The sequence below is a fragment of the Varroa jacobsoni genome, unplaced genomic scaffold (genome assembly GCF_002532875.2).
Source record: "Varroa jacobsoni isolate VJ856 unplaced genomic scaffold, vjacob_1.0 scaffold_91, whole genome shotgun sequence".
NCBI classification, from domain to species: domain Eukaryota; kingdom Metazoa; phylum Arthropoda; class Arachnida; order Mesostigmata; family Varroidae; genus Varroa; species Varroa jacobsoni.
The window spans coordinates 31,958-52,086 of NW_019212993.1; the positions used below are offsets into that span (position 1 = coordinate 31,958).

At 39.5% G+C, this 20,129-nt stretch overlaps 1 long non-coding RNA gene across 1 annotated transcript; it reads right to left on the reverse strand.

Annotated features, from left to right (window-relative positions):
* Positions 1-10,924: 10,924 nt before the first annotated feature.
* Positions 10,925-16,775, reverse strand: LOC111264177 (uncharacterized). Its single transcript, XR_002682718.2, has 4 exons — positions 16,394-16,775; positions 12,713-12,789; positions 12,103-12,313; positions 10,925-11,437 (listed from the first exon to the last, which is right to left on the reverse strand). It is a non-coding gene; the product is annotated as an uncharacterized LOC111264177 (long non-coding RNA).
* Positions 16,776-20,129: the final 3,354 nt, after the last annotated feature.

Genomic DNA, 20,129 nt, shown 5'->3' on the forward strand with positions numbered 1-20,129 from the left:
TGCTCGAAATCGCTGCAATGACCTCATTGAAGACCTAATTACAATCAATGTCGTAATAAAGCTTGTGCAACAATTTTGTAATTCTTTTAAAATGTGGGTCTGTCTTTCGTAGAGCCTAATTCGAATCTGAGACCACGCCACCTTGAACAATACTTTTGGTTCCGTCGTTCAAAGGGCTATGTCCCTGGCTCATAAGTGAGGTATTCGTCTTGCTTCACGGAGGGCTTCTTTAAGGTTAAAGTCAACAGGCTATTCTTCACGACGACAGTCGCGGTCGCTGAATGTTCGAGAAGTTCAATATAGGACAGTGTTCTGCTCATCGACTCCATCAAAGAATAAACCCGATAAAGAAAAAAAATGTCAGCATGCCCTTTAAGCAGAGAGAAAATGATAAATTTAATTTTCGATAAAGGCGCGAAATGCGCCATAGGCTGGCACATGGTGACAGATACAAAAATCTAGATCCAATAACAGTTTCGCAATACAACAGTGGCATTTATCCGCTCTTTATCCTCAAAGTCAAACTTTATTTTTATCGTTCATTTTTTATCGAACATTATCGTCCAGACCGTTGGTAGGGTCGTTGGATACGCTTGTTAACAACTGCATATTGTCCCTCGACAGCTGCAATGAATGTGCCACGAGCCTAAATTCCTAGGTGCAAGATCGTTCCTCAAATAGTCACTAATTTGGAGAATTAATTCTATCTGAAAATCGTAACAGGATGTTAGAGAACCTTCAACAGGTGGATTTTTAGGGTCTGATGCCTACGAACCGGATAGGAACCCGCTAAGGTTTGATCTAACGATGCAGGGTATAGATAAAATAATATTTGCTCATTACTATTGCTTTAAGGTAAACCTATTGACCATATTTTAAAAGTGACCTTTATTAATACGACCCCGCAAATACAATAGCCTTAAAACAAATAAAATATACAGCAACAAGCGTCACCATATTTCTGTCGAATTCAATAAGCCAACGTTCTATTGTGTTATCGTCTTCGGAAAGTCGATAGTTTTTTCAGTATAACTAGTCCCATGAGTGGGTGTTCTAGGCAAGGAAAAATTCTCCGCTTTAGAAAGTTTGCATTAACCTAGCACCTGCCCACTTTACACTAAAACGCTGCATACATTTCGACAGAATCTCATTTACGATTCATCTTTGTTGAGTCCTCACATCCAGGCAAATGCTAAGAAATAACCTCCCAATGAAGGATTTTTCTCTAAGTCAGATTCTCACAATTGGACGTAATGGAGATGGTTGCTTAGAAAATACGGGGTCATTGTTGCGAAAGTTCAAAATTGCTGCATGAAAAATCCCACTTGTATGGTTTTGTTTGCTTGAGCGCTAGGCACGCTTTTTGGCTATCCTAAACATCCAATAAAACATCGTGACGCAATAAACCGCGGCGACCCATAAAGCAGTGAACGGGTCAATTGCTGCTGTTGTTGGACTAGTTGATATCCTCGTTAGACCTAACGTAACGTGATAGATAGGCACCTGTAGAAGATCTATCGCCGCAAGTTAAATATCAGATCTGCATACTAATTTTGCAAGACTAAACTTAGAAACGAACGTAAGTCCTGTAAGTTGTCTCAAAACAGCTTTCAATTTAGTTAACTTATCAAGCTGTAACGTAGTGAGAACTATTCTTCATCATTAACTGTTCGAAATAAACAATATTATTTAGAACTTTATCAATATCAGATTGGAGGCGAACAGAATGAAGCCGAACCACAGTACATTTCATTGTCAGTATAACCAGCGACAGTGGCGGGATTTGCGGGGCGAAGTGGGCGGACACCTACGATAGCCGAAAAAATGTTATGTGACTGTATATTTGTACACATAGATACATCTAGAAAGCTTTATTCATTTTATTTTACCGTTCACTGCAATCGTTACTTGGTTTTATCCATACAATGTATGTATCTTCTTCAAACACTACTGCAGAGTTAGATACTTTTCAAGTTTCAAGCGGCAATTTTAGACTTGTGAATCATCTACGAGTAAGCGGTGTTCTATATAGAACATATGTTTATAGTCACATACAGCACTATTTTGAACGCTACACAAAATTCGGATTTCGCTACTGCCAATACCTAAGAATTAGGTTCAGCCTAGTCAAAGTTGTCACCTTGAGTAATTTTGAATAATATTATTTCGTTTCAAATGTCTTATCCATCAATTTATTCGTCATACGTTTTTAGTTAGTAGCGTCGAAAATATCCCCCTGCGTTTCGGGGGTTCTGTCCACTGCCATATGCATAAAAGCGTTCTTCAAACACGTATTTAGCCCGGTGGGAGCTTTCACTGATCAGAAAGTCTATGATGAGTCAATAGCTTTGACGTTAGTATGGCAAAAATTATAGCTTGTTGGATATTCTATTATGGGTAGAGTAATCGCAGTAACTGCAAAATAAAACATTTGAGAGTTCGAAGCATTTGAGAGGTACTGGGCTTCCTTGTGGTCGAATGTTCTGGTAACTTCAAGTCTAAGGCCAAATTTAAAGCTGGACGCGGCTTTCTGAATTACACCAAAACGGGGGAGAAGGGCTTGAGGATGACGTGCACACGTCTGATGAGGGCGAAGGGACCAATGAGTTTTTCTTAGGAAAGGGTTTTCTCAGGTCAACATTTTCACAACGGCGCTGCGAGGATGATTCCTCCTGTTGCAACATTAAAAAGCGGCCCAGTTTGACTTAACATCGGTTAGGGTCGAAGGGGCAGCAAGCTGCTCACCAGTGGGATACAATCGTTTTCGTGTTACAAAGGATGAAAGTCAATGCTTAAGCCCAGTTTCGATTCATTTCATTAGCAATTGTAGAAGCTCATTCAGTGCATTTATCTATTTATTACCTGAACCTGATATCTAAACTTATCTGGTTCCTAGAGCTCGGGGATGGAGAGCATAAAAGTTGTAACGCTTGTTCAATTACTACTTAGTTAGACATAATCTGAACAATAATTAAGTACTAAATATAAAAAGGGAATCAACCCAGTCTATAGCGATAATCGAAACTGCGCAAGCACAAAAACGCGTTTGGGTATTCTTTTCGTAACCCCTCATGCAATATATTAGATATACATCAAGGGCAGTTTGTACTTGCACACTGGTAGTGATTTAAAGTAAGTTTCCTGAACTTCAGGTCCATATTGTATCCCTCGCATAAAGCAAGTAGCGAAAATGCTATTCGTGCTTTGGTTTACCATGCACTCTGGTGATAACCTGAAGTCTCAAATAAGACACATTGCTACAGGTCAAGAGAAGGCAAACACATTTCTTCGTTTCATACATTTTATTGAATTTATCTACATATAAACAAATATCGTGTCTTGCTGGTTGTGCGATGGATATTGCGCGCCAGTTTTAAATGAGTGATATGCTAAGTCTTTACGACAGATCTCGCTTCCAGAAAGTATCTCCACAGAGTAAGATCTATACCTCAGCTATGTGGTCAGTGTGTTGTCATGTATGAGTTCTCGTATAAGCTGTCATCTAATCATCACATATAGGGGACAAAAGTTTCGTTTTTACTAACATATAGGCGAACGTGGCACGCATGCACGTTATTTTGATACGATTTTCGCTTGTTTTTACAGTCGAGATCCTTCGCGGAAGGTCAGTTCGCGGATGTTGTCTATGTATTCTATCTACGCGCTGCTACCGTCGATTCCGTAGCCATAGCTGTGCAAAGGATAGTGATACTGGCGCGAAAATGAGAGAAAATCGCGTAGTGCAAGCATAGAAGCAAATCAGCGCTGCTAACCCCTTTGCCAGAATCCTTCGTAGCAAACGATGCCTTGTTTTTACCCGAGACTCGTCACGGGGCGCGTTTCCTGGTTGTGGCCTGCACTCTCTTATTCAGCCCCATTTCAAACGTCATCTCGGCTTTCTTGGTCAAAGCTAAGTAATAAGCTATCTTATTGTGTGTGGACGTGTGTTTTATGACAGGTGCAGCATCAGCTTACAGTGCGCATAGGTGGTCAATCCAAGGGCAAAGGACCAAATTGCCGCGGCTATACCAAACGAGCCATAGGCCGCTACGTATAACGATCGGCCTGATGCGATGGCGGGAAAATTGTTTCAATTAAATGCACGACAGAGCGCTTCCTGTTACTCTGCCGTTAGTGCGGTATTCAAAAAGGCCACTGGTCTATTACGGCTAAACTGTTAGTAGCAAAGGTAACTCTTATTGCAGCTGCCTGATCGTGCGCCTAAGGCTACAAAGCTTGAATTGTGTTTAAGGTATGTACTGATGAATATTGTTATAATGTAGACATTATAAAATAAATAACGAATAAATGCATGTCTATGACTATATAAGATCAGAGTCAATGGCTGCGAAGCGCTGCTTTTGCCAGCTAGACAATGCAAAGCCGATCCGCTTAATTTTCTATAATTCCATCCAACGAGGATATCAGGGAGTATCAAAATATAAATGCATGTAATACCTTTAAGATTGATTAATACGTTTATTAAATGTCGATTGCCTTCAAACAGATGGCGCAGAGTAAAAAGCGGCACGATAGAAGTTTCGTAAAAACTATAAGCAAATTACATGAAACGTTACTTTTTAGGAACACCGATATCTCAGGAGTTACTAGCTTTCACGGAACTTTCGATTGAAGTTTTGCAAAGACATATATTGGTCTATTTTTAAAGATGGAAAAAGTTGGATAGCGCTCACATTGGGCACTATTCATTTGTCTCTCTTGCTGATATAAAGGATTTTCACGTTGCTGTCTATTAAAAATAATTCAAACAGTCCACTATGGTATAGCGGTGGTATATCAAACGATGCAGATACGCTGGTGAGCCGACTCATCGAGCGCCTAAATGATTGGATGGCGTTGTTAGAGTTGGTATTCGAGGAGGCCCGGCCATGGAGATAGGCAGGAAAATTTGAGAGTCAGGGTGAACACTGCGGGTGGCTGACCGACCACGTAATACCAAAAACGCAACTGCATTTGGGAGAGGTATCCCCAATGAGGTTTGACTCGCAAGCGCGAAACGTGACTACACGGGACGATCTGTCAAGGCCTTGTCGTCTGTAACTTCTCACTAAGGCCACACGGTCCTAGACGAAACCGCAGAGAACCTAATGACACTATATTCCCCGAACAACGGGATATAGGCGCAAGTACGTGCGAACGTATGTACGTGAATGTGATGTGTGTCGACTTACGGGAGGAACCTAAACAAGTACGTTTCTTCCTAGTCCGTCAACAAAGGGTATACGAAACCGCTCCTGGAAATACGACAGCGCGAATAGCCGGGATGATTATCTTTACTGACCTGACAGCACGGTGTACTTTAGGACAACGAGATAGACCTGTTTCCGCGTGCTCGTGCGATACTCCCTTAGCCAATAAGTACGCCACTCGTTAGTCCGTTTTTGATAAATTGAACTTTGCCCGACACGCACCCAAAGGTTCCCTAGAAATACGAAGTAACACAACCTAAACGTACCAGATGCTACAGCGTACCGGCCTCGATACGGAAATGCGCAGATGGGTTGTAATACTGCGATTGTTATAATATAAATTCATGGAAAAATAGTCTACGCTTATATAAAATTACGGTAAGCGGCTGTAAAGCGCTCGTTCCTGCCAGTCAATGATAAAGTAGGCAGACCCCGTGTCGCGTTCGGAATGGACGGAAATACCTAAAGACTTAAGTACCGGGCGTAAAACTCGAAAACGATATTTATACTATTATGAACTATACTTAGTTTCATGTTAAACTAAAACACTATATAAGTATATAGTAAATAAGGGTTTTCTTTATCTACGCATACGAAGCTTTCAAGTAATGCTTTTAAATGGACACGGCAGCTTTCTGCTTTGTAGTCGAAATCATACCGGGCACGCAACAAAGCAAAGGCAACAGGCAAACACGTTTTTAACTATATCTTTTTCACCGCTAAAAGTTATCCAATCAAGATTAGTTCACTAATCAAACTGGATGTTAACTTGCGAATTGAACTTAGAAACATCGCTTCGACCGGACTTCGTAATGAAGCCGAACACTGTTGAGCTCAGCAAGTCATTGCAATCTCTCTATTTACTGTAAACCTTTTGCGCTGAGCTCAACCATAAAGGAAGAAGGGCGTCGTACGATCGCCCCGCTCGAACGACGACTAACGAACTTCTGTTACTAAAAGTAACTTGCGGAGCTAGGGGGGGGGGGGGGCGCTCACTGAAATTTTAATTGCGGAAAGGAGGCTATTAGTTGTCGGTGGAGTGCCGATGTGACATAAGAGCATACGATAGTATGCTTATTTTGATAGAAGGTAAAGAGCATTTCGCCAAGATAAGTTCAAAAGATATCGATACATTTTTTTTCTTATGCTTGGTCAATTGATAATCTTCGTACTGCTACCACCGCGGCACCCGTTAGCTGTAACAGCCATAGAAATGGTATATTCAAGAGGCGAAGATAGGAGAAAAACTTTCCAATAGAACAGAAAAAAAGTTTTGTATCATTTACGTTAACATCGTATCAATACAGATTCCAGTGGCGATAAAACGTTTCTAATTTCAAAACAAATAACGCGACTACAGTAGCAAATTGTCAGACTAAGCTGGGTCTATCTTCAACTCATCTCTCGGTGCGATCTCCACGGATCTATGTCAGTAAACATGCTGTTTGGTATCTATTCTCGCAAAAAGTAACTCAATCTAGAGTCGTTTCAACGGCTGGTCTAAGCCCCGCGTCCAAGCAGACCTCAATTCGAATCCTATGCAGCATTTAAATTATTGCCTTAACCACCTATTCTTGCTTCGCGTACCGAGTAACAAGAACTTGTTCAGAATCAGGTAATTTCATTGTTACTACGATGATCTTTAGCCAAAGTAGCGCAGAGGGTTTAACGACGATAAAATAGAAGATTAAAAGTCTCGTGTGAAGAGTCAACGTGTATACACTATAGGGTTAATAATTACTTGTATAAATTACAACTTATTTATATAAGCAGTTGCTTACATGGTAATCGTATTAGAGAAAGCTTAGTCGTTGCTCTAGAAAAAGTCTAATTTTTCAATTATCGTCATAAATTCTATATACAATAGTTGTAAAAACAATATAACCTCTATAATCAGAGATAAGGCACAACAATGAGCAGAGAACCGATATATCGCTGCACAAATTGTTCCCAGCAAAGCTTGATCTGTCAACCAACAAAGGCTCTCGTCCACATCTAATTTGCCTATATTTATCATTTCCTATATCTCTACAGAGACCAATTATCGAAAATTTATGAAAAGCTTTTTGTCTGTGACTAACGTAAGGAAGCAAATGGATAACAAGCATAATGATTGATAATGATACGCTAGAATCTAAGGGCATGGCCGATTGAATCCTAGCAACTGACCGGATTGATTGTGGTAATTTACGTTTTGAAAAAGGAATAGTAGTCTTTATGGTCAGGGCATATGATGCTTACCATATTTAAGTTGCTCCTTTAACTGACGAGCTGACGGCTGATTCATTAAGCTAGTAGAGTTATCAATAAACTTCGATCGAAGAAATTGACGTGACGAGGGTTTAAAAAAAAAAAGAAGAAGAAGACCGTGTTAAAGGCTTGAAGCTGCAGTCCCTCTGATACGTAAGTTTCTAAGAAATATGACAGAAACTCTAGCTACTATGCAGACTACCGCTCACTGCAGCGTCGGGTCAGAATTACATAAGTCAGGACGCATAGCTAACTGTAAATCGTCATATATTTTGCGGAGGCGACGGGAAACTAGAATTGCTACTGTGCAAAGAAACTAATATAAATCAATGAATAAATCATAACGAGTTGATATTTCAATTATTATAGCTTATTATGGCCTATTGAACAGCAAGCAGCCAAAGCCGCTGTAATTTCTACGAATAAGATCAATTTATATACCATTTTTTACTTAACATCTTTTGTCAAGCCCATCACTGCTAATAGCGATCTAAAGTACAAAGTGATTCAATCCTGTTTGATTCCTTTCTTATTTTTTTATTTGTTGCCTTTCTGCCATAGGGTAATCAATTACTACTAGAATCCAAAGCAGGATACATTTAGACAAATAAAGCCAATATACAGCTTTAAATCCTAGCTAGAAGGCGTTCAATTAATTATAGAGGCATAAGGGAACAGAACATCGCAGATATTTGCATATGCTGTTTGTATACACCCATGGATCAAGCAAAGTTTGACGTAGCCATAGATTGCCTACAGACGACAAAAGCGCCAGCAAAAAACAAATGTAATTTACTGCATCAAACTCCGTGGCAGGAGTCACCAAAGCACGACGTCTGTGCAAACTAATCCTTAGGATATACCGCTTTCAGATGCGCGTATGAACGGAGTTGTTTTTTTCCATTAGCTGAGAAATCATCCGATGCTAACCAGCTAAGCAGAAAAAACTGACTCATTGTTAACACACAGCTTTGAGCCTTTAGAGCCTGCAGCGTTCTAGTATGCCTCAACCACACAAGAAGACGCTAGATGCCTCAGAAAGACATGCACGAAGTTAAAAAAACAGTCTGGAGCAACGGAGTCAGACATTTTGTTCAAGAGCAGCTGGCAAAGAACGTTGTTGGATACGGCCTTGCGATACTAAAATGATTTATTTACATTTGTTTCTTTTTGGTGCGTGTCAAGAAAGTGTTAACGTTACTGAGCGGAGTGCGCACATCACGAAGGCACTGCTGCATCGATCGAAATTATTTGGCGTCGCCATTTCCCGTGGGAAATAAACGTAGAGCAAATAAAGACAACTTACGCTTGTCTGCGGGGCAAATGTATATTGCCAGCGGTCGTGTGTGTAAAGGGCTGTAATTTTGTGAGTAGCCTTTGTCGGCATAATCCCAGGAATGTTCTCCTTGAAAACGACGAGAGGCCTCCTTCGAATGAGTCTTCGTCGATTACAACTGATTTTTTTTCATTTTTATGCCGCATATGGAAAAGGTGACTTCGAACCTGTTTGCGTTTTCTACACTACTATCATACCTTTCGTGGCGTCTGTTATTTCAGTCAGGTTGAAGCGTCATGGTAAGTTTGTGTTATCAGCCACTATCCAACGTCAGCTTTCACAACGAAGTTTCGTACGCTGGATCGGCATTTGTTTTTCCTGTTTAATCACTCTTTTACTGTCCCGCTTGCTCCCTTCAAAATCTCTCTATTCTTCAGACGTAAACGGACCCCGTGATCAATGGAACTGCGTTGGTTTGCACAGCCATTACAAGCTTCTTTATATTCTATTCTGGAAATGTCTCCAAACCGCAGTATCATAGCATCTTTATCAATGTGATATAACATGTCATTACTAAAATGGCTATTTCGTATCGGAGACGAATGCTCCATTGATGGCAAGTCCTTGGCATGACAGGCAGAACACGGTTCTACCATGAGAAATATTCTAAACACCTTTTATTAGTGTTTTGTAATCGTTTATTGCTAGCTTTGATTAACTAGATTGAGCTCAATTAGATTGACTAATTTTTCGTGACGTTTAGCTCGGTGAGCTTTTATTTAACGAACAATATAATCCTAGAATTTTCCAAATTGACAATGCCAGTATAGAATGATATTTCGTAAACGATTCGCAAAATGAAAATTTACTTATATTTTCTGCTAAATTGCCTGTATAGTGATCTGTACAGCTGGAAATAGATCGATAGAAGACTATGCGTTTAATGCCATCCAACATTTGCTTTATATCAAAAAATATAACAATTTTTTTATTATTTATATTATTATTATATAAGTATTTTAAGTAGATAAAGCCTGACACGCCACAACAGTCCCTACTGACGATCGTACTCCGTTACTGCTATTGTTTACTGATATTTTACAGATAGACTGGTCTGCTCCCCCATAAGCGTCGTCTTTGTTCCTATTACTAGTCCCCATTTAATCTTTTCAACTGGCACCATTGCAACGCCGGAGCATTTTCAGACGATTGCAAATAGTTTTATAGACCAGACGGTCATGCAGTTCTAAACTATCAACAATCGATATGTGCGTAAATAAAAAAAATTATCTGTAGTTGATGCCAATATAATTATATTATGCTGGCATTAACTTATATATATGCATATATATATATAAGAATTAGTTTAAAAAGCCAAGCCCGCTATATAAATGGCCTATCGTATATAGGAAGACGATATTATTACACGTTACAGAGTGAAATGATTTTTAAAAACATTGCTTAGCAATAACGAGCCACGAATATCAATCCTGTTTGAATATTAGGCTCCTTCAAAAAGACTCGTTGAACGTTCATTGCTAACTAAGCCGTTCAATGGCTATTTGAAATGTTACCACTAACGAAATGAGATACTGCGCTTAGCGTTCATCGTAGCGGCAATGGCCGAGTGTTTTTACGCGCTATATTTGAACAAACGTGCACGTAGGGCGCTTGAATGAGGCGGGCAAAGCGTCGTGCTGGAACACGAATAAAAGCCAGGATTAAACATGCCTAGTTATCAGGCCGTCACATGCCCAGACCAGATAAAAGCGAAGGCAAGAAGGTTTTTGCAGTTATATACGTTTCTAATTGGGATTCTGTGGGCAGGCAGGAACAGCACTAGTATTAACACGACCATAAACTATTAGCGTTAAACTATGCTGTGGTCATAATAATACAAACTATATAGCCTATGATGACTATATAAACAAACAGAGCAACGCCCGTATTGCTAGAACAACCACTAATTTAGCATCATTCTGATGCACTCTCGTTTTAGCGCCCCGGTTTTGTGTGCGTAATATCTTTATATATACTGCGTTAGGCCTCACGAAGAAATAACGCGCATCCTCTACCATGAACACGCCTGCAAGCATTAACGTAGCCTGCCACTATATACAAATTACAGACTATTTACGTTCATCCATAGATCTGTAATGGACAGACGCTTCCATGCTTGTATCGTTCGTGCTGTTTTTAAGCGAGATATTTAATTTTTATTATAGTAATGTATTTTAACTGTAGTTTCCCATTGTAGTATCGTTGCCGTTTCCACACTACGATTTGCTGTCTATAGACAGCTCGACCTGTCTGGCCTAAGCGAAATTCACCAGTATTTTTTTGCCATTTTCACATCTCTATAGACTCATGCAGGTTGTTTTCCGCATGTGTGATCTGTCCGCCAACAAATCCGCTCCATGGCACCGGCTGTCATCGTCGTTCTGTTTGTCGGTAATTGTACACATAGCAGCTTGATTAGCCGCGGGCTATTCAAATGTGTCCGTCCGATTGCCCTGGCGATTTGTTCTGAGGAATAACTCTGATCTATTTTCCTCTCATAAATACTTTTATATATGCTTGAATATTAGAGTGCTCTTGGTAAAACGATAGGTGAGCAATTAGTCGATCATAGCTTCGGCAGAATAAGGTCCAGTCGTCGACGTTGAGTTCGACTGAAGTGAAGGTTCCGAAAATCATCCGCCTAGAGAAAAAAAACTAGAAGGTATTACTGAACGGCCCGCGCAAAGCTGCACCCATTATGTAAACCCGCATCAAAGTGGTTCGGTGCCGGTTTTTAAATATGGCTATTAATATCACTCGATACGGAAGAGCTTACGTATTTTATGTAAGAAGACATTCGTTGCGTACGGTTATGTTACATTTTACGTAAATCGCATTCGGTAAAGATTAAGCTGCAGAAAAACACGTGTCTTCAGCTTGCTGGCAAATGATGGTGTGACGCTTCTTTCTATTTCAGTATGGAAACAAATTCTTTTTGAACTACTAATAGTTGGTCATGTAGTAATGATTTCTGTTAAATTTGCGTTGAGACCAAACGAAGCAATCGAATATTCTCGATCAACGATCGTTTTCACATTTGTCCTCCATACGACCTTTTTTCGTTCTCCGTTTCTCATTTGATTTTTTTCCTTTCATTCCGTCTGCGCTTGGCAGACACTGGTTCAATTAGATGCAATGGGCATGTGTGTGCATAAGTGACAATTTCAGAGTTGTGTTTATTTATTTCTTTGCCGGTTTTAAAATGTACAGTTTGACAGAATCGACATGAAGCTGCCTCTGAAGATAGCTTCAGCTAAGCAACATTAGGATCTAGAAACCACCATAAAGCAGATCTATTTTTTTTACCTATAATATTCTCCTCTATTCAGTGGCACGAACGGCTGCATTAAGCCATCTAGGCGAAAAGTGGATCCTCCGCTTTCCTGAAAGCTAGGGATGACGCCTCGTCCCGAAAGGCCGTACGCTGTCCCTGGGGGCCATCCCATAGAGAACTGGCGGTAGCAGATGAATTTTGTAATAGGTATTTAATTTGCTTTCCTTGCAGCGCTATATGAAGCTATAAAAAGAAGTTACGTGTGGTAAGTTAGTTCACCGATATAATTCGGACCTTCGCAACAAGCTAGTTCTTCTAAACAGAAAGGGTCCGATTACGATTGATCGTAATTTGTTTATCCGAAAAAGTCATTATTAGTCATGATCCTTAATTGTATTGAGAATTAACAATAAATGTGACGGTTAGTGGTTTCTGAATTCAAAAAGTAAACGAAAAATATGTTTCGTAAACCCAAACTACGACTATTCTCTGTGTTTTTAGGTAACACTCAGTACGTCCATTCAACTCTACGGAAAGAGGTATTAATTATATTTGAAGGTAACTTCTAGCCTATTCAATTTAATAACACCTATTTTAATAGCAAAACCTCTCTGCAGTGCTTAGTTGTGCAGAATAACTTACCCTCTAAGTTTAAGGAATAAAATCGTACTCGGTTTAGTGGAACGCTCGCTGTAGCAGCTAGAGTTGACGGATGAGTCCTGTCCTTGCCCACAAGCAGTAATAAGTATGTATTATATAAAAAATATAATATATAAAAAGGTTTTACGAACCTTCGTAAAACGAACTCATGAAATATGAACAGTAAAAGCATCTAAAAAATAATATTTCTGACATACCAGCAACCTCTTAATGGACGTTTCCTGTCATTAAAATTGTTTTTAATTAATATATGTTAATTTATGATATAAATTAATAATAATATATACAATGTCTAATAAGTTAAAATCTGTCCGTCTCTGAATAAGATGAACGGTTTAGTGTAGATGAGACTGTGATCGCTCAGTGGGTAACGTATTTGTTTGCTATTTGCGGAGACACGTAGTTCTGATAAAATGCTTAGCGGCGATACCAGACGTAAAACTTGAAACGTTGAAACAATCAGTACTAACGACACGCTAATACGCTAACGACACTAATACGCTCTGTTATTTTTTCTACCTTTGTTAAAAATATTACAGTGCCGAGCGCTAGTTAAAGTAACTTTGTTAGATAAAAAAAAATCAAAAGGGTCTCAACCGGTTTCTTAATCCAGTAAAAACCACAAAACGTATCCGACTTTCGCTTCATTCCATAAAAATGTATAGTAAGATATAGAAAATCCACTTTTACACATATAGCCTTTTGCTCATCTAACGGCCTGCTAATCATTAATTATTGAGGAGTGTAACAAATAATAGCAACATATAGAAGTACTTGGTAAACATTAAAGTCTGGGTGGAAAGAACAAGCGAGCAAGAGCTTGCAACGATATACAGTCGGTAAGTTATATTACTTATGAGAATAGACAAGCGAACAATGATACATTTCTTGACGGATGGCTATGTTCCATCTTCAGTTAACTTTTTCTGTGGACAGCAACTTGTTAGAGAAACGCCTCTTCCTTTCGGCCGATCACATCGTACTACGCTACCAGCAGAAAATTACCCATAGGAGTTTCGTGTCAGAGAAACCAGACAAACTGAAAGACTCTCTTACAAAGGTCAAAGACCTACTTTGCTAGGCAAAGCACACTGACCTTTTTTAACGAGCTTTTCTTAAAAAGTTAGGGCAATAGTTCCACGTACGGAAGGTTTGATTTACAACAGTTTATGATTTGAAAGTTATATCCTTACCCAGGAAATTTACCACTCAGCCTTAAAAATCACTTTCTTGGCGGACACCGCTAAGGCTTTGGCCGAGTAAAACGTTGTGTAGCCCAAAGATCAGCTTTTGAGTCGCATGCAAGGATTCCAAAAATTAAATTTTTATCTTTGTAAACGTTCTGACCTTTACAGTACTGGGCTGTTTATCAGATACAGCCTTTCAGCCTACCTGTGCTATGTAGATCGAATTCGATCAACTCCATGTTCAGAGGACTTCTCCGACCTTTGAACTAGGCTGATTGGATCTATTATAATATCGAACAACTGAATACGAAACTAAGCTATGAATCGAATTATAGGCGCACAAATCTAGGTACTAAATAATCCTTCGTAATTAAAAAACCAGGCGCTTCATTATCTACTCATAGTCTGCGCAACCTATCAAGGGGATTTTTAGATGGAAACACAGTACATCATATGCTTTAGGTAGTCTAGACGTTCTTAAGTATCTGTTCAGTGACCGTCTCTTGTGTTTGGTTTGATGTGCGCGTCTTGCGATAAACTAATCTTCCACCATTAGACGGTATTTTTAAACCTGCCTTGTGTTTATATTTGTATGCTGACAACAGAAGCGCTATTGCTCGCGGATGGTTAACATAACACTTTATAAATAGGCTGTTTCACCCCCTATAGCAAATAGGTTATGTTTCTATTTTCGGCTTTCGTCGATTTTATCGAGGCTTTCTTTCATTAAAACGGACAACTTTCTCTTTTCATTGACGTCTTTAGGAATGGCGACAATATAGTTAAACGTCTGAACTGTCGATGTGTTCCTTAAACCTGGCGGTGTAATAGTAAGACCACAAAGTACCGGTAATATCTCTATACCGTAAACTGAGGTCAGAGTAGGCATGGAGGACGCCTTCCTTTTTACTGGGTATAGCATAGGTAATATTATACCAGGAACAATATCCATTAGAGTTCGAAAGAACTAAGTTTTCTTGGCCTTAATAAGTAATGAGGCACAGTACTCTTTGTCTAGAAGGGCTCCATAATATACGTAGATTGAAAATCAGTCAACTGGCAAAGGAGACCGCAGTGCTATCTGTATTAGAGTTATTTCGAAAGCAGTTAGTCCACTTCGTTGATGGCCATCGTAAAACAATACTATCAACTCTTTGAAATATAACCTTTAATAGATATTAACGGGCCTTGTAATAATAGAAACAACTTAGAGAGAAATCGTCAGTCCTTCATGAGAAATGTAGAACACGATTACATATTGTTCTATCTACTCGTAAGTGGTTTTGAAGTTTTTTTTTACTTCAAACAGGCCTTTGTGTATGTAGGATATCTTTATGCTCGCCTCGAAGCATACTGCAAAATTATTCTTAAGCTAAACAAGTTCAAATAGAACACTATTCCCATGTAGGTTATGGGAAGACTTTAATAAAGTCTTCCCAGAAATTACTCAATGCACTAATCGAACGTAGGTTTAGAAATGGAGATTTACATCGCAAACGCACTGCTTCGCCAAAGGTTTTTCCCCGCATACGTTATTACCAGAGATCCGACGTCTGGTTGATTTCGTTTGTCGAATTTTACAATGATAATGGAGAGGCAAGAATCTGCTCATTGGTACACTGGCAGTATAAAACAGCTTAAGCCCATCATATACGGATTCTCTGACAAGATCAAGGCCAAGTGTGTAAGAGCCTGTCGATGATTCTATGGCCCTACAAAATCATATGAGAGGAGCCAAACAGGCAAAATCTACCGCCGCCACCGCTAACCGATCGTTTTCCAATTTCGGCTTCTCGTCGGTAAAATACTATACGGATAAGACGCAAACGACGGACGGGCATTGACTAATGGCCGCCACTGAGTTTTTTTTTTTTAGGTCGTCTCGCCGCTCTCTCTTTTCCACAGTCTTGACCTATGTTGCAGAGAAATTCGCCATTGTGTTCAGTGCTACTGAGACGGTCTCATTAGGCCCAATATAGACTTGCGGCCTAACCGGACAGCGTTATCCATTTCATTACGGCTGTCAGCTAACTATCCGTGCTTGGTCAGCCATATGAACCGCGCATTATAATTTCATATATTTCCTATGCCAAGTTAAGTTTTTTTCGCCTTTCTGCATGCTTCAAGTTATTGTAGGACACGCTTTTCTATAATACACTCCAGACGACGGATCGGCTTAGCTTTTACAATATGCGTACCGCTTAGTTATTTACATAGACCAGCAGTACAATGTTTTATGGTTGCGCTGACAGTTTGTACTTATGGAATGAATACACACGAGTATATATTGATAAATATAATGGAGGAAAATGTACGATAACTCATCTATTTCAGTTCATTGTTTGTTCTTGTTTTAATAACAGCCAAAAAGGTGTTAGCTGGACATTTTAACTATGGCTGGTTTATAGATAGGCTAATTCGTCGTTCTTTAAGTTTTACCGTTACAAACTCATAAATGATTCACCAACTTATTTACCTTCAGCACGCTTTTCGCATGATGGATGACTTTCCCCACTGAACCATTCGAGTTACGAAAAATCGCCTCTCAGGGTTGCTCCGTTTCTTAAAGACTCCTACAGGTACTGTTTGAAGTTCACTGGATATTACCTCAACCGACAAAGTTTCTTAAAGTTCATTAATCGAGTAGAAGTTTGTTGAATACAACTTTCTACAGATGTTTTCTCCCTTAAAGAACCCTCCAGGGTCTGCTTTGACGCTGAACGTTTATTTGGTATGCTGTTGTAGAATCTGCTATCCAAAACCAGAAAACATATTAGCGTTCTTAAACATCAGAACGCGAGACCCCTATGAAGGACACGCTCAGCACTCACTATAATGAAGTTGGAAAACTATGTGTGGGCTAGGTGCGGTCAGAATGTGCACTAGGCAGCAAAAAGCCTCCCTGAATAATTGGGCATATAATGAATCTGACGTCAGTTGAAAAGAATATAAAAAAATGAGGGTTCTTTTAAGATCGCTTCAACGTCGATCGTACATATAACTAACGCTCGAAAGCTAGCACATGATTTTCAAATTGCTGGCAAAATAACAACATTTTGGTTGAAAAAATAAGGCCAGTCACACCGTCTTAGGAATAGTGCCTGGGGCAGCGACGAGCAAAAACTTCGTTGTTTAAGCTAACTAAAATCTAGCCAGTTGCCGAATACCTGAACCCGATCACATAATCCGAAATCATGCAGATCTCTATCTAAAGGAGCCGTGCAAAGCTGGAGATAAAATTAAATGTATGTGTATATTTGTGAAATATTAGCTACAAATTAGGGGCAGCATTGCCTCTGTTTGATCGTAACAAATGTGCGACGTCTGACAGGGCACAAACAGGATCCTCGCGAGACAACCTACGGACTCAAAGGCACGTAGCGATATTTGCGTAGTTCGTTAGGAGATTTGGGATGCAAACATGTTTGTGCTTCTAGGATATAGCTTAATATTCAACAGTGGATTACCATGGCCGCACATCGCTTCCGAGGATATCTGTAGCAGTGAAATTCAGCATATGATAATTTGACTGGATTTGTTGCCGCTAGCTTAAAACATCTAGGCGACAGTAGCCAGGCTGGCAGCATTGTTAGGCACAAGATAGAAACTAATTGGAATACATTATTGATTCGGAACGCAATGATATTCAAAACCTAGCCGCACGCAAAACTAGGTATAAGGAACGTTATCAATTCAGAAAACCAATTAAGTGCTACCTAATTTTTGAAAGCTCAGTCTGTAGCTGCGACCTTGACGCCATAAGCGGGTAAGCTATAGGCCCTCATTTGACAAATCGATGTTAACTTTATTCAAGTTGGCAAGCGAGTCTGAGCTATAACTAGGGTGGAATTTTTGAATACCCCGTACAGGTAGCTAGACGTCAATCGAAACAAGCACTTAACATGGATCAAGCAGAAGTGTATTTAAGAGCAACAGACGCATAGGGGATAGCAAATGCCTTCAAAATTGCTGACCTAGCTTTAACACGCTAGCAATTGGATTTGTGAAACGACAGCTTCGAATGACTCCAGAGTACCCAAAAAAGATTCACTTAGAAAAAAATGTAAGGCCTTCGATTTTTTTTCTCGACGAGCCTACTTCACGAAGTTCATGCGTCTACGTCTAATGGTAATGTTGTAAAAGTGAATAAATGATCAGTAAGAACTGGTGAAATGACCTTTCGTATTTGGTGTTGCTGATTATAATATCTTCTTTCCAGTTTCTTAATGTCGATTATCTCGTGAGTCTTTTATATTGATCAAACTACAACGACAGCTTTGGACCTGACAGCAAACGATTCTCTCCCATCTCTGAACCGAACGATATGTTCGTTGAAAAGAGCCGTGTCCTTTTGAGCTTTTAACTAAATATGTAGCAGAGCGGACTCTAATCTTTTGATAACTTAAGATGTCTGACGAAAGTCGACAGCCCGTCTCCTTGGACACTAGCGAGTTTTTTCCACTTGAAGTATTCAGCTTTTCATGGCCAACCGGGGTGGCCTGCATATTCCGGTTACTTTTTGATCCCGGCAAAAAGCGAAGTGAGATGGGTGTTGAAAAAGGCAGGCTTTCTTTTTTCACCCAAAGTGTGCATTTCCCGTTCAGAATTCGAGGTAACATTCTGCTTCCTGCACAGAGGAGAACAAGGACGTTCGAATGACATATATATGTCCACCTTCTTTGTTTAACGGGACCTTCGCGAGATGAAATCGTACATGCTTTTTCAATGCAGCGTACTGTTGAAAATTTTGAGCTCAGTATCCGCTCGTACCAAACAAGTGCTAGAAACTAAAACGTTTGCCATAGCTAGATATTAAGTTTATCTGTTCCGAGGAATCGTCAGTCTTTCAGGCAAGTTACTTAGTATATTTCACCACTGTAAAGCTGGCAGACTGCAGAACAGCATTTTCTAATGCTATTGCAGTGACTAAGCAAAAGCTATCTTAGCTCGATTGTGATATGGCCGCAACTGGTTAGAGCTAAGTATCTAATTCTCCCCGTCGTTAATAATAATTTATCGTAACTTTCGAAAGTCAAAGTGTAAACGATGATGAAGAAACGCTGTGCCAATAGATCTTGGCACTACATCATACAATTTATATTATTTACAGAGTTTAGCTTCTAACAAACTGAAGAACTTACCTTATCTAGTATCGAAAAAGCTTCATCTAAGAAATTTCAAGTTAAGAGGTGTAGGAGCATTAGGAGCAATCGGCTAGCAAAAGTAACTTATTAAGATCATTACGCAGATATATGAACGCGACATAATTTTAGTTGACGTTTCTGCTAGTTGACAACATACACGAAGACTCAACTTTTTCCACTGAGAGCCAGCCGTTCGATGAAATAACGTCTAGCGGACGTAAAACATAAAACATCGTAGTGCGCTTATTTTCTAATTCTAAATGTACATGTTTGTCTAGGGACGTATAATTCTCTTTTCTTTCAAACCATTGAAACGTGTTTCTTTGTAGAGTTGCAAATCTTTCTTTTTAATCGTCCATATTTTTCTGCATTCGAATAGAAATCAGGCGAATCGTTAAGACAAAGGCCTTTTGCAGCGCGCTTGTGAAACATCTACCTCACTTTCTAAAGACAACCAGGAATTATTAAGGTACTCACTGTGCGATTTCTGGTGACTATCGTGATCCGGAACGTTTTGTCTTGGACTGTCAGTATTCAAAATGGTTTAATTTCTGGTCGATTTGTCAAGTCTCTCAAAGTCTAGGTTATGAATGAAAATTAACCACGTTCAAAAACTTGCTCGCTCTATATCCGGCGTTGCAACACACTTATATCATACAGGTAAAATATTAACTTTTGGAAGTTTTTACATAGATACGTGGTTAGACTGATCGTGATGTACTAAGGAAATGATGGCTTTGGTTGGTAGATAGGTGTAGAAGCAACGCCTGTGGTTCTTGAATACATCTTTTTGCCTGTTTATTCCTTGCAACATCGTAGTCAGTAATTGTTTCTTTTCGATTAGTTACGTTCCGCCTTATCACCTAAGGGAACTTGTCCGAAGAACAAGCGGTGCATTAATCGTGTATACAATTGGGTGTGCAACGTGTACAAGCGGGGCGAGATGCACGTACAACGCTCATCTTTTTAGTAAACAAAAATACCATTATTTATCAGAAGATCAAAATTGACGACACGTCTATCTTTCTACTGGGCTCATTTATTCTAATCGAGTACTTTATTCCTGCA